We start from the raw sequence: 10,237 nt of genomic DNA, 5'->3' as shown, positions 1-10,237 counted from the left end.
TCCACTCCACCCGCAGCTCCTCTCCCGCAGCTCCCCAAAGCAGAGGCTGTGGCTCGGCTTTGTTTTACTCTGTGTAAGTGGTAGCCAGCAGAGGGAGCTTAAGAGACACCCCAGCCAGGACGCATAATTTCCTAAGAATCCTTTCCCTTCAACCTCTCTTCACATTTATCTGCAGGTACTAGTGCAGTTTTCTTGTGTGCATTTTAAAGCCACAATAATAAAGCCCTAGAATAATTCTTATTCCTGAGAATACTAATGTGAGTTTTATCTTTGAAACATAAGAAAACGATCTCATTTTGAGAAAAAAATCATAAAAGTGGAAAATACTGAAAAATGCTGTGAACCAAATATATGTCCCCAGAGAAAGCAAGAAGAGCTCACCGAGTAGGCTTCTCCTTAAAGAATCCTCCATGTCAGAGGCTGTTCCTGAAGCAGATACGGAGTCCCGCTGAGCTAGTCATTGGCAGGGAGGGGCCTGCTGGCGGGTGCAGCTTGCGTGTAGAAAGCCTCGGCTCACTGGAGAGTCCTCTGGTGGAGGGCAGACTAGCTTCCCCTGGTGACGTCATCTGTCAGCCATCTCTTCCCCTCGGTGACCAAGGCTCCAGAAAGGCTTTCCCTGGGGCTGGCCTTTGTCCTGGAGAGGATGCCAGTGTGTGTCAGGGTGGAGGGCTATTTCTCCTCTCAGGGCTGTGAAGGCACTCCTTTTCTTGGCTGTGAACTGCGAGACCCTGGCAGGATCCCGGGAGTGCCCAGGACAGTGCCCTCTGCCCACCAGGACCGCAGCCCAGGCGTGCCTCACGCACAGCCCGCCGCGCCCAGCATGGTCAGACCCCGTGGAGGTGCTCCTGCCTGGCTCAGAGGTTCCTGCTCCGGAGTCTCCCCTGCTGTCTGTGCTCCACATCTCCAGCCCCGGGCGGCCATTGCCCTCAGCCTCCGCCCCTGGCCGGTCCCAGGGAGGCACCGAGCTCTGGTTCCTGAGCTCCTTTCTGGTGAGGATGGGAGGGTGACTTTGGTCCCTTCCCTGTCAGCTGAAACCTGAAGTCTCCTTAAGATGTCACACCTACAGACAGTCCATCACAAACCTAGTCAATGTTTAAACTAGAAACTGGCCCGCCGGCCTAGGAACCAGGAGGTCAAAGCTAGATTTCCGGTCAGGGCACAGGCCCGGCCTGTGGGCTCATCCCCAGCAGAGTGTGCAGGAGGCAGCCGGTCCACAATATTCTCTCGTTTCCGTCTCCCTCTCCCTCTCTGAAATCAATAAAAATATACTTTAAAAAGTAATAAATAGCCTAAACCGGTGTGGCTCAGTGGATAGAGCGTCGGTCTGTGGACTGAAAGGTCCCGGGTTCGATTCCGGTCAAGGGCATGTACCTTGGTTGCGGGCACATCCCCGGTAGGAGGTGTGCAAGAGGCAGCTGATCGATGATTCTCTCTCATCGATGTTTCTAACTCTCTTTCCCTCTCTCTTCCTCTCTGTAAAAAAAAAAAAAAAAAAAAAAAAGTAATAAATATAAAGTTAAAAAGAAATGTACCTTTGTGCCCCTTGGTCATGACCAGAATCTCAGCACAAACCTGGCTGCGGGGAGTGTATTGCCGCGGGCTGTCAGGGACATTCTGGAACAGGCCGAATGTTCACTAGCCAGGCACTCGCCCACGCCGCTAGAAAAGTCCTGATGTCCTTGTGAACCAGACAGGGAGCTGGGGCAGCCGTAAGCAGGGGAACCGCCGGTCCAAAGAGGGTGGCCTGGCCTTAGCCGGGAGGCAGGCTCTGTGAGGGCCGCAGGGTCAGTCCCCGCCCTGAGTGGAGCGTCTCCCGCAGCGACGCAGATGGGTTATACCGAGGGCGGTGCGGTCAGGCCACATCAACCAAGGGGTATCACTTGCCGTTTCCTGACCACCAGCTCCCCTTCCTGAGTACACCGTCCCCAGTCTTGGGGTGCTAAGTCAGGGGCTCCCGTCCGAGCTCCCCTGAGAAGGAGTGATGCAGAGATGGGGGAGTGGCTGGCCTCATCCCCCCTCCCTGCTCTCCCAGCCTTCTCTCCTCCCAGACCCCCATGCAGTGAGCACTGGTTTCTGGGTTTTATCTGTTCTTCCCGTTTTCTCTCTCTATCCTGTGCTCCAGTAGACCGTCTCTATCTTAGGATTCTTCGGGACATTTTGTTTCAGCGATCCGAATTTAAATCTCAAACTGCTTTTCAGATTGTGCTCTGGTTATTTCTTTTTTCAATCACCCTCTTCTGGTTCTGTCAGATGTTCTGAAATGTCTTTGAGCCGACTTTTCTCCTCTTTCCTGCCCGTCGTCATTCCCACCAGGATTTCCTACATCTGATACCTTTGCCTTTCTCACGCTGCTGCGTCTGCTCACATCTAGAGCTTTTTAAAAAAATTTTAAATAGATTTTATTGATTTTTTTACGGAGAGGGATAGAGAGTCAGAAACATTGATGAGAGAGAAATGTTGATCAGCTGCCTCCTGCACACTCCCCACTGGGGATGTGCCCGCAACCAAGGTACATGCCCTTGACCGGAATCGAACCTGGGACCCTTCAGTCTGCAGGCTGACTCTCTATCCACTGAGCCACACCGGTCAGGGCTCACGTCTAGCACTTTGCATGCAGGATCCATGGACCAGGTGGCAGCTCCCCCGCAGCATTTCTCCCTGGGTGCTCTGGACCCGAGGGGCGAGGGGGACAGGAACTCACTTGCGGGCCGAGGCCACCTGGTTGCCAGGAGGAGGACCTGACTGGGACCGCGAGCCTTGATGAAAAAGCCTTGACTCTCCGGTGCGGAAGTTCCATGTCTTTCGAGCAGAGCTGCCAGGGAGCGTCTTTATTTTTGCTGTAGGATCAGTGCCAGATGTACTCACTGGGTGTGTGTGAGGGACGGGGTGGTGAAGTGGGGGGTGGGGCAGTGCAGGTGGGGACAGTGGAGCCACCCCCTGCCCGGGCCCCTCAGCCTGGGGACAGCCCCCTCCGCAGCCCTCAGCCCTGTCCTGCCTCCCCCGTGTGCTGTCTCTGCCGTCTCTCCCATCAGCCTCGGCTTCTGTGCCCACGTCAGCCTCGCCCTGCTTGGCATTCACCGCCCTGCTCTCCTCCAGGCTGGCTCCGCTCCTGCGGGCACTTCTGTCCCTTTCACACCGAGGGTAAAGCCAAGCACGTTCATCAGTGAAGGTTAGAACAGCACACGCTTACTGATGGCTACTGATGGTCATTTCTAGAAAAGAACGACATATTTCCAGTGAGAGAGACTTGATTGCTTAAAAAGCGTATGCAAACGCAGAAGCCTGGCTACGCAGGGAAGTCACCTTTTCTAATCGGACCAGCTGTCTTGTGTGCCCCCCTCCCCCATGAGTGGCACCCGCTGAGATGCTTTTCAGAGGGGACCAGGGTTTCTCAGTTTGGGTGGGGCGTGTGCTAAGGGCCAATGAGACAGAAAAGCAGTAGATTTTGCCTTTTTAGAAAAAACAAACAAACCACAAACTAAAATGTTAACCAGGAGGGGGCAGAAAGTTACCCAAGGTGCCGACACCGGTGTGGCCCAGTGGATAGTGCGTCGACCTGCAGACTGAAAGGTCCCGGGTTCGATTCCGGTCAAGGGCATGTACCTTGGTTGCGGGCACATCCCCAGTAGGGGGTGTGCAGGAGGCAGCCGATGTTTCTCTCTCATCGATGTTTCTAACTCTATCCCTCTCCCTTCCTCTCTGTAAAAAAATAAAATACATTTAAAAAAGAAAGTTACCCAAGGTGATTGGCCGATTTAAAGCTCACAGAGCAGCTCATCAGAAAGGTGATCCGCCCAGCCGGCGTTGCTCAGGGGTCGAGCGTTGACCTACAAACCAGCAGGTCATGCCCCGATTCCTGGTCAGGGCACAGGCCTGAGTTGCAGGCTCGATCCTCAGTGTAGGGCCTGCAGGAGGCAGCCGGTACATGATTCTCTGTCATCATTGATGTTTCTCCCCTTCTCCCTCCCTCTCACTGAAGCCAATAAAAACATTTAAAAAGTAGTTGATCCTCTCGGAATTAACCAGCGGACAGCCTGGAAGCCAGGCACATGGGCACAGACGTGTAAGCGTGTTAGTCGGCCACGCTGTCCTCCCAGTTGTTGGCTGCGTCACTTCCGGGAGAGGAGCAGGTGTGAGGGCTGTGCTCCCGCGGCCGAGCCGGGGCCAGGGAGCTGGCCTTTGACTTGCATTTGTCCGCCGGCCCCAGAGACGTCACCGCTAAGCCTGTGGGCCCTCCGGCCGGTGGCGGTGGCGCTAGCTGCGCGGCCTGGAGTGGCTCTTGGCCCCGCTAGCTGACATGCCACTTAGGGTTTCCAGGCAGCCAGGCCGTCCCGCTCACGCAGGGCTGATGCACTTGTGGCTAAATGCGGTGTGCCAGGCCCCGGGCCAGCGGCGGTGGCAGGGCGCCGCCTCCATCGCCCGGGAGACCATGGTGTGGTGAGGTTTACACCGGCGCCAGCCAGAGCGCCCGCCCGGCCGGCCGCGCACAGGGCCGGCAGGAAGCGCAGGGGCGGCCGCGCGGCTCGGTCTGGGGCCGTGGCTGCTGACGGGCCACCCCCCGCCCCCGCGGGAGCGGATCCTATAAGATGGGGTGACATCTGCACTCCCTCGGGGACCTGCGAGGGGATTTCTAACGGGCCGCCGGGACCCATGGACAGAAGGTGGTATGTAAGTGCACATGCTAAACGTTCTGCGCGCGTGTGTGTGTGTGAGTGTGTGTGAGTGTGTGTGTGTGTGTGTGTGCGTGCGTGTGTGTGTGTGTGCGCGTGCGTGTGTGTGTGTGTGCGCGTGCGTGTGTGTGTGTGCGTGTGTGTGTGCGTGTGTGTGTGCGTGTGTGTGTGTGTGTGTGTGCAGCAGGTGCGCGAGGGGCATGCAGACCGGCCGGAAAGCCATTTCAGAGTCTGGCCAGAACCAGACCACAGTGACAGACCCTTCCCCGGGCATGGGTCTGCCTTCGGTCCCGTGGGTTTGGGGGAGGCACGCGTGTAAGCCCGGTTTCAGAGGTGTTTTCAGACGGACGGCCGGGCATCGGGGAGCGCTGAGCGGAGGGGCGCCCCCGGATGTTGGCCGGCTGTGCTCGGAGGCATTCCCCCGTGAACTCCACCGGACGTCTCCGAGCTGCGGCGGACGGGTGACGTCCACGTTAGGACGTGCATGGAGGAGCCCGCCCTCCTCCCGGGTCTGCTGTGCGAGGCGTCCGAGCTCTGGGTTCTGCTCCTTTAAGGCGGAAGGCAGCGGGCTCGGCCGTCCGAGAAGGTGGTCAGTGTGTCTGTCACCGGGTCCCCAAGGAGACGTCGCCCACTCTCGGCGCCCACAGCCTCTTGGTGCATACTGTCCGAGCGTTCCTCTGGGCCCAGGGGGGTGGTGACCGTCACCGAAAAACAAACTGGTTTGGTAATGCAGGGAATACACAGTTTTAAACGTTAAAATAAGTGTGTGAGTGAGAAACATAGACCGGCCAGTGTAGCTCAGCGGTTGAGCATCGACCCAGGAACCAAAAGGCCACCATTCCATTCCCGGTCAGGGCCCATGCCCGGGTGCGGGCTGGATCCTGTGTTTGTGTGTGTGTGTGTGTGTGTGTTTGTGTGTGTGTGTGTGTGTGTGTGTGTGTGTGTGTTTGTGTGTGTGGGGGGTGAGGGGGGTGCAGATTGCAGCCAATTGATGATGTCTCATCCATGTTTCTACCTCTTTCACTTCCTCTCTCTTTCTCTCTCTCAAAAATCAGTAAAAAGTATTTAAAAATAAATAAATGAATGAAACATAGAAATTAAAGATCACCTGCAATTCTCTGGTGCAGACTTAGCCGTGCCGGCATCCGTATATTTTAAACGAAAATGGGATTCCATTGTGTGCGCGTGTTTCTGCACCCGCTCTGGGGGTGAGGTCTCCCCGTGGCCCTGGGAAGAACGTCACAGACCCTGGGGGCGTCCCGCCAGCTGTTGTGTGGCCCGCCCCCCCCTCCTGCCGCGGGCCGGGGGAGGCGGGATGAACTTTCCCAGAATCCTCCTGGGCGCCTCCGCCTCCTCAGGCCCCTGTGTTTTGGCAACAGCGCCCCCAGGACGGGTAAACACTTGCTGGAAAGTTTCCGCTTCTGTGGAGGCGGATCCTGGGCCTGCCCCTCCGTTCGTACCTGTGTCAGGCTCACCCCTCCGTTATTATTTTTTAAAAATATTTTTTATTGACTTTTTACAGAGAGGAGAGGAGAGAAATAGAGTCAGAAACATGGATGAGAAACATCCATCAGCTGCCTCCTGCATCCCCCCACTGGGGATGTGCCTGCAACCAAGGTCCATGCCCTTGTCCGGAATCGAACCTGGGACCCTTCAGTCCGCAGGCAGGCCGGCGCTCTATCCACTGAGCCAGACCAGTTATGGCGGTTTTTAAAAATATGTTTTTATTGATTTCAGAGAGGAAGGGAGAAGGAGATAGAAGCATCAGTGATGAGAGAGAATCATGGACCAGTTGCCTCCTGCATGCCCCACACTGGGGATGGAGCCCATAACCTGGGCCTGTGTCCTTGACTGGAATCGAACCTGGGAACTTTCAGTCCACAGGCCGGTGCTCTATCCACTGAGCCACACCGGCGAGGGCTGCAACAACCTGGTTGAGGCATAACTGATGGGCAGTCCAGGGCACCGACCGAGCAGCTGCTGAGTCCAACACGCAGAGGTGTGTGCAGCACCCGGAGCAGGAGCCGCCTCCGGCCTCCCGAGGGACTCGGTGACCCTCCAGGTCGGTGCCCTGCCCTCAGGCACCACTTCCTCCATCTCAGAGGCCAGCTTTGTCCTTTCACCCCCACCTCAGGGTATCCTGCAGGGCTGGCATCCCCTTCTGCTGCGGCTTTGGGTCCCCAGGTCTCTGCCTCGATTTCCCCGTCCTCTCTCCCTGGGTCCCGGTCCTGCCCGCTGGACCCCTGGGCCTGCAGCCCCCCGGGGCCCCTCTGTGCCGGCTCCGTGTGGGGCGTGGCTCCCTGTGGCTTCCCCACAGCACACCCCTCCCTGCAGGCTCAGCGCAAGTCCCACTTCCTCCAGGAAGTCCTCCCTCTTTGCCAAAAGGTTCCCCAATGTCTTCACCTCCGCCCACACCCGGAAGGAGCTGGCAGCGTGGGCCTGGGTGTCTGCAAAGTGTGGGAGCCCTGGACGCCCCGGCTCGATGCCGCTCCCCCCCCCCCCACTCCCAGTGGCCAGTCTGTCCCGCCCAGGGCCGCCCACCCGTCCTTCTCTCCTCGCTCTCGCACCTGCTCCCCGTGTCTACCCCCCTCCCCGCTCCTGACTCTTCACCTCTCAGCTCAGCCCCTCCTCTCCCGGACCGGGTCCACCATCCGTTCTTCAGATGTGACAGCAAGACCTCTTGTCCGGCCGGCCCGGCTCAGGGGCTGAGCATCAACCCAGGAACCAGGAGGTCCCAGTTCCATTCCCGGTCAGGACACAGGCCCGGGGTGCGGGCTCCATCCCTGAGAGAGGGCGGGCGGGAGGCAGCGGGACCATGGTTCTCTCTCATCCTGGGTGTTTCTCTCTCTCTCCTTCCTCTCGGAAATCAATAAAAATATATTTTAAAAAATTCCTGAGACTAGGCCCCCAGCTGGGCGCAAGCAGCACCATGAGGAAGAGCTCCCTCCCTCTGCCCCCCCCCCCCCCGTGTGGCTGGTCAGCCCCCCCCCCCCCCAGGTCCACTGCAGCAGCCACGCCAGATCCCAGCGCAGCCCCTGGGCCCCGCACCAGGCCCCTGGGGTCTGAACTCAGGTCCGCTGGGCCCTCAAGCTCCCCCTCCTCCCTTCCTCCCCTCCTCCCCTTCTCACCTCCTCCCCTCTTCTATTCTCCCCCCATCCCCTCTCCCCTCCTCCCTTCCTCTCCTCCTCCCCTCCTCACCTCCTCCCCTTTTCTATTCTCCCCCCATCCCCTCTCCCCTCCTCCCTTCCTCTCCTCCTCCCCTCCTCACCTCCTCCCCTTTTCTATTCTCCCCCCATCCCCTCTCCCCTCCTCCCTTCCTCTCCTCCTACCCCCATCCCCTCTCCCCTCCTGGGACCACGGGGGTTTGTTTCCCTGGACACCGGCTAAGTGATGCAGGAAGTGGGCCCTCGGAGAGGGACAGCCAGCAGAGCTGATAACAGTGACGCCCGGGCGCCTCGGGGCCGGGGCCAGGGCAGATAGCGGAAATGCCAGGCTTATCGAAGCTCCTGAGTTCTGGAGAGATGGCCCTGCCGGCCAGCCCCTCACTCCCGCCCGCCCGGGCACCTCCAGGGGAGTAAACACGGAGCTGGCAGAGTCCCCGGTGGGCGGCAGGATGAGGACGCTGTGCCCGCCTCCACCGCGGGCATCGGGTTACGCCCGGATCTTTGCGGTAAGGCGGCCTCTGGCCCCGCTTTGAAGTGGGAGCCGGGAGCGGCTGTCATGGCCAGGGAACTAGGGAGCCGGACAGCTGGCCCCCGGAGCTGCGGCCTCGGGACCACGGGCTCAGGGGGCCAGGCGGGTTGTGGGGTCGGTCAGGTGGGCCCTTCCCGGCTCCTGAGGGAGGTGTGTGCAGGCCAGGCCGGTGGAGCTGCCTGTGGTGTTTGGTCTGGACCCTGCGGGGCTGCTGGGCTCTGGTCACCCCTTGGTCCTCTTCGTTCCCGTGTGCCTGCCGGGAGGGTGGCCTGGGCCATGGCAGCAGAGGAAGCCCAGGGCCAGCGGGTGGCCCTCTCCCTCCTGCCCCAACCCACACCGAGGTGACTGACACATCTGTCGGCTGGCTCTCTGGGGCGGGGGGCTCTCTGGGGCGGGGCAGGGGGGTGGGCATGGCCAGTTTTGATCTCTACAGTTGCTTTCTTTTCTTTCTTTTTTTTGAAATTTTTTTTTATTTTAGAGGGAGAGGAAGAGAGACAGATCGCTGCCTCCTGCACGCCCCGCACCGGGGATGGAGCCCACAACCCAGACATGTGCCCTGACCCGGAATCGAACCCGGGACCCTTCCGTCTGTAGGCCGGCGCGCTGTCCCCTGAGCCACACGGGCCAGGGAGGACGGTTACCTTCGCAGGGCGTCCTGTCACCGTGTGCATGGCGCCGTGGGAAAGGGGTGCGTCCCGCGCTCACTCTGTCTCGGACGCGCCGGGGTCTCTTGGAGCCTCTGGTTCCCTTTGCCCCGCTTTGCCCGTTGGCCTGCCCTCGCTCTGGGTCTGAGCACTCGCTCTGTGGCACGTGCGTCCCGGCCCGTAACCCTCCTCACGGAACCGGCCACGGCCACGCCGCGGAGCGCCGTCAGTCTCGGGCCGCAGCGGGCAGCGGGCAGCGGCTCTGAGGCCAGGCCGACAGAACGCCGCCCCCCCCCCCCCCCCCCGCACCAGCAGGGGCACCGGCCGGGGCAGGCGTGGGCCGGCCCGCGTGGCGCCGGGCGCCTCCCCGTGGTCCCGCGTGTCTGTGATCCTTACCACCTGGACCGGCTCTCCCCGAGGCCTCCCTTTGCGGGCTCTCCCTCCTCGGGCTGCAGCTCGGACCGAGGACCGAGGTGGATGTCTCCTGGGCCAGGCCTCAGGGAAAGCTGGCTGTCCCCAGACAGGCTGGCGCGGAGTCTCGGGGGCCAGTGGGGGCTGACCCCGCCCCCGGCACACCGCGGCCAGCCTGTGGTTTTCGGGAGTGGATCGGCTGCCCCGGGCTCACCAGGGACCCCATCTGAGCCCTCCTGGGGCGGCCGAGAGCCTGGGGCCCCGTCCCTCTGGCCTCCCCCTCTCCCTCTGGGGGCCCGGAAGGAAACGGCGAAGGCGGGGGGCCACAAGGGGCCCCCAGGGGCCTGGGGACTCGGTGGCACTCTCAGCGCCCCCACCTGATGTCGACCTGAGCATTCGCCTCCGCGGGCTTTACCGATGCTGCTCCGGCCAAGTTCACGGGGAACAGGGCTGTGAGGCCCAGACGCGGAGGCCACGGGAGCCGGGCCTCTGGGCCACCGGGGCCTGACCCCGTCGGTTCCAGGGGAGCCGCTGTGGGGCGCAGGCCTCGAGGGCCGATGTGCCCCAGAGGGTCCGGGGAGGAGCACGGCCTGCAGGGTGCTGTTGGCGAGGACGGCCGGGCCATTGAGTGCACTTCTATTTTTAGCTACAAGTGCCGAGTGACGGGGCCTGCCAGGGGCTCACCCGCAGCCTGACACCCTGGGGACCTCTGCAGAGCAGCAGCGAGCACCCAGGTTTCTGTAATTGGCCACCTTTTTATTTGGGAGAGAGAGAGAGGAAGGGAGAGGGAAACACCCGTTTGTCATTCCACTTATCGGT

The sequence above is a fragment of the Pipistrellus hanaki genome (genome assembly GCF_964339955.1).
Source record: "Pipistrellus hanaki genome assembly, chromosome: 15".
In the NCBI taxonomy this organism is placed as follows: domain Eukaryota; kingdom Metazoa; phylum Chordata; class Mammalia; order Chiroptera; family Vespertilionidae; genus Pipistrellus; species Pipistrellus hanaki.
Note: the sequence above shows the minus strand (reverse complement) of the source record.